General features: G+C 37.3%; 1 long non-coding RNA gene across 1 annotated transcript in view; it reads right to left on the bottom strand.

Annotated features, from left to right (window-relative positions):
• Nucleotides 1-4,240, bottom strand: part of LOC110268879 — a 23,691-nt gene extending 19,451 nt beyond the window's left edge. The window contains exon 1 of the long non-coding RNA XR_002357577.1: nucleotides 4,123-4,240. This is a non-coding gene — a long non-coding RNA (uncharacterized LOC110268879). The remainder of the gene's footprint in view (nucleotides 1-4,122) is intronic.

Here is a 4,934-nt window from a genome sequence, read left to right as displayed (position 1 = left end):
GGATCCCTTTGTAAGTAGAAGAAGAGGGGGAGATAAAGGATGTGATGTAAAGGAAGAAACACAACTGTGAGGATTGGAATGTGAGATGAGATGTTAGGATATGAATGAATGAATAGAATGAGATGGGGGAGGAATAATTTTCGAAAATTATTTTGAAAAAGAGTTAGTGATTTTTGAAAATTGGTTTTTGAAAATTAGTTAGTATTTTTCGAAAATTTTTGAATTCAAAAAAAAAATAAAAATAATTAGTTAATTAAAAAGAAATTTTTGAAAAAGAGGGAAGATATTTTCGAAAATTGAGAGAGAGAGAGTTAGTTAGGTGGTTTTGAAAAAGTTAAGAAACAAACAAAAAGTTAGTTAGTTAGTTGAAACAAATTTTGAAAAGATAGGAAGTTAGGAAGTTAGAAAAGATATTTTGAAAAGATATTTTTTTTTGAAAAAGAAGGAAGATAATTTCGAAAATGAGAGAGAGAGAGAGTTAGTTAGGAGGTTTTGAAAAAAGTTAAGAAACAAACAAAAAGTTAGTTAGTTAGTTGAAACAAATTTTGAAAAGATAGGAAGTTAGGAAGTTAGAAAAGATATTTTGAAAAGATATTTTTGAAAAAGATAAGATAAGAAGATATTTTGAAAAGATATGATAGGAATTAGTTTTGAAAAAGATTTGATTTTTAAAATCACAATTAATGACTTGATTCACAAGAAATCACAAGATATGGTTCTAGAACTTAAAGTTTGAATCTTTCTTAACAAGCAAGTAACAAACTTCAAATTTTTGAATCAAAACATTAATTGTTTATATTATTTTCGAAAATTTGGTATAAAAATAAGAAAAATATTTTTGAAAAATATTTTTTTTTTTGAAATTTTCGAAAATAACTAATAATTTTGAAAAATATTTGATTTTTGAAAAAGATTTTGAAAAAGATAAGATTTTCAAATTGAAAATTTGATTTGACTCATGAGAAACAACTTGATTTTAAAAATTTTTGAAAAAGTCAATCCAAATTTTCGAATTTGATGAGAGAAAAGAGGAAAGATATTTTTTTGATTTTTTGAAATTTTTATGAAAAACATGAAAAATATGCAATGCATTAACATAAAAACTAATGAAAACATCCCTAAAAGTAACTAGATCCTACTAAAAACATACTAAAAACAATGTCAAAAAGCGTATAAATTATCCGCTCATCAAGAAACCTTGCATGCGTGAAGAAGAAGACAGGGGAAAAGCAGAAATTCAGAAGACAAAGCATCTCCAAAACTCCAACATATTCTCCATTACTGCACAACAAGTATTTAATTCATACTCTTTTATTTTTCGCAATCCAAACTGATAATTATAATTGATATCCTGACTAAGAATTACAAGATAACCATAGATTGCTTCAAACCAACAATCTCCATGGGATTCGACCCTTACTCACGTAAGGTATTACTTGGATGACCCAGTGCACTTGCTGGTTAGTGGTACAAGTTGTGAAAAGTGTGATTTACAATTCGTGCACCAAGTTTTTGGCGCCGTTGCCGGGGATTGTTCGAGTTTGGACAACTGATGGTTTATTTTGTTGCTTAGATTAGGAAAAATTTTTCTTTTTGGTTTAGAGTCTTCTATTATTGTTTTTGGTTGAAATTTTTTTAAATCCTTATTTTCTCTTTTTTAATTTTTTGAAAATTTTATAAACTGATAATTGAGTTTTTCTGTTTGATTTTAGTTTCATATTCTAAGTTTGGTGTGTTTTGCATGTTTTTATTTTCTTTTAAATTTTCGAATTTGTGTTCATTGTAACACCCTAACTACCAAAGCTCACGCTTCCGGCTGCGCAACTCTGATAGCTCGGACATTACGACGACTTTTATACTATTTAATAATAAAATATGAGCCTGTTTAAAACTTTAAACCATGAAACCGCTCCCAAAAATACTTTCGTTCGATGACGTACATTCACAGAATACCATACAACTTACAAAAGTTCATAAAGAGTACATCCATATACACACACACACACACACACACATATATATATAATATTACAAGCATTAGACAATACAATTCCTATCCCTCTTACAGAATATCTCAAGATAAAGGCGATGGTACAAATAATAGTCTACAGCAATACAGAGCATTTCAACAACAACTAAATAAACTCTTCGTGACTTCTGCGCCCATATCCTGAAAGGGGAAAAATGTAGGGGGTGAGAACATCATCCTCGAAAGGGTTCTCAGAAAGGATTTTTGGGAATTACTGTAATAGGATACATGAAGATAAACCGTACCAGTGATTAATAACCGTCTTATGCCTCCTTTCAAAAACAACGGTTTACAATAAAAGTAAAGTCGGAAATCTTTTCTGAAAGAGGAACCGTTCAATTTTCAAAACATCAAAAGCCTTTCAAAGAGATTTATCTAAACTGAACCAAAATAGCCTTTCATATTTTATTCCAAACCAGAAACACAAAACCAAAATCAACCATTGGTTCATCTCATTCCAACCACGGCCCTAGGCCCAAACAATCCAACACCAACCAATCACCACAGTCCAACAGAGTCCCAGCAGCAAACACAAATAGGAAGATGCAAGCACAAACAAACAATTATTGCAAGTAGAACAGTTAGCAATTAATCACATAGGCAAACCAAGTATAATATGCACACCCAAACAATGTCACATAAATGCATATGATGCATGCCTGTCTCTAGTGGCTGATGATATCATCTGTCGGTTATAGAGCCAACCCGACAAGTCCTAGTAGCTAACCATTGGACTGTCCCTCTGTCGCGCATCCCCAACTCGAGTTATACTCATCATAAACTTGATCATAATCATGATCCATATCCATCACCTTCACTGGTGAATATTTGCAGGGGTGAGCTCATCCGGGGCTTTCACAGTGCCTGGCCACACTTACGACATAGGGTCAACAGAGTATCAAGTCTCAACCTGGAGCACGTGGTGGCTAGCCACTGCTACTACCCAGGAAAACTCGTATCTCAGATAGTGGAAGTGCAAAAATCACATTTATCAATATCTCAGCATATATGCATTCATTTTCATCCATGGATCAACATCCATCTTATCCATCCGGCTCACGGTTCAATCCAGAACCAGCCAATATTGATAATCATACACAGCCATTTTGGCTCACGGTTCAATCCAGAACCAGCCAATATTCATAAATCATACACAGCCATTCCGGCTCACAATAAAACAGCACTTCCACATTCAAAATCATCAAATTCATGAAATCGGCATTTAAGCCATAAATCATTTTCTCAATTCATTTCACTTTGAAATCGAGTTTCAACTCTTTTCAGCCTTGGCTTTAAAGATCTCATTTCTCAAATCATCTCAGGCTCATAAGCCACTTTTACTCAAGGTAAATTCCCCTTTTTAAAATAAGCCACTCTCGGCTTCCTCTTTCCAAAACTTCCAAAACCATGGAAAGTTAAAGATTCCTTTTGAATCATTCAAAATCACCCATCCAACAATGGGATCTTTGTAACAAAAGTTCCTTGGCAGAGTCCCAAGTCCTTAGGGGAGAATAGCATAACTCATTTCGCCAAATTCATTTAAAATCATTAAAACCTTGGCTTTCCGAATTGAGTAATAAAATAAGATCTAAGCCAAACCGAGTCATATAATCATTTACTTCTTTCAAAGCCGTTTCCTTTACTTAGGCAAAACCAACTTCGACCCCCATGATAAATTCTAGAACGTTTCAACTGTTCAAATTGTTTTAGTCTTGCAAGAATTCAGAATTCAAAGAGTACTTAAAATCTTTCTCAAAACATTTCAAAATGAAACTTGTCAATAGACATTCAGGTTCTTTCAAAGTCATTGAAACTTCTTTAATTGAAATCCCCAAGTCAAATTCAAAGGCATAAACCCTTTTCACATCCAAACAGCTTTAAAACACAAGTTTCATCTAAATAACCTTCTCCTGAAAGAGATACAATGCCTTTCTTAAGAAGCAAGACTAAATCACAATTTCCTCTTTATTAATTCATTTCGAAAGCATGAATCATCCTTTTTCAGGACTCGTTATCAAGTTATCAAGATTCATATTCATTAACCAAACGCAACGAAATACTAACGTGAGGCTTTCCGAAACATACTTACTTACCGAAACGAAGAAGGAACGGCTGAACCGAACAGCGGCGGTCTCTTGAACCGGTTCGGCAGCAACCCGGCAGCCACCTCAAGCGACAGCGGTGACCGGACTCCGGCGTTGGTAACTGAAATCAATATACAGTATTGTAACGTTTCCGAAAACTCAGGAGAAACGAAACCTAATACTTAAAACCTTACCGGCAGGATTCTCCGGTGACGGCAAAAATAGCCAGAGGCTTCGGCGGTGGTCCCAGAAGTCACGGAACCACTCCCGGATGCCAGGAACACAGAGGCGCAGCTCCCTTCTCCAGCGGCGACACCTGCGGCGGTGGCTGGTGCAGCAGCTCACAACGCAACTAGCAGCGGCGGCCTGGACCTCTTTCTTCCCTTCGGATCAGATCGGGCGGATCTCTAGCAGTGGCGGCGGCAGACCAGAGCAGTAGAATAGAGGGGATGATGACTGCTCAAACAGCAGCGACAGCGCGCGACGGCAGCGGCGAGTGCCTCCCTGTGCGTCGCCGACTCCACGTTCCTCTCTTGGTCTCTCGCTCTCTTCTGGTCAGGACTCACGGCGGCGCTGTGCTCCCTCCAAGGTTGCGAGCTCGACGGTGGCAAGGCAGTGAGGACGATGGAGCTGGCAGCGAGTCCTTCTCTGCGCGACGCTGACTCCGTGTCTCTTTCTCTTTCTCCCTTCGGTGTACAACGGTGGCGGCAAGGTGTGGAATGCGGCGGCACAATGCGACGGTGGCGGTGAGGCCCTGCGGCTCCGACGCGTCTCCTCTCCTTCTTCTCCCTGTCGCACTCCGTTCCCTCTTTCTTTCTTTG

The sequence above is a fragment of the Arachis ipaensis genome, chromosome B02 (assembly GCF_000816755.2).
Source record: "Arachis ipaensis cultivar K30076 chromosome B02, Araip1.1, whole genome shotgun sequence".
In the NCBI taxonomy this organism is placed as follows: Eukaryota; Viridiplantae; Streptophyta; class Magnoliopsida; order Fabales; family Fabaceae; genus Arachis; species Arachis ipaensis.
The sequence above is the reverse complement of the archived record's forward strand: the minus strand, read 5'-3'. Positions and strand labels throughout refer to the sequence as shown.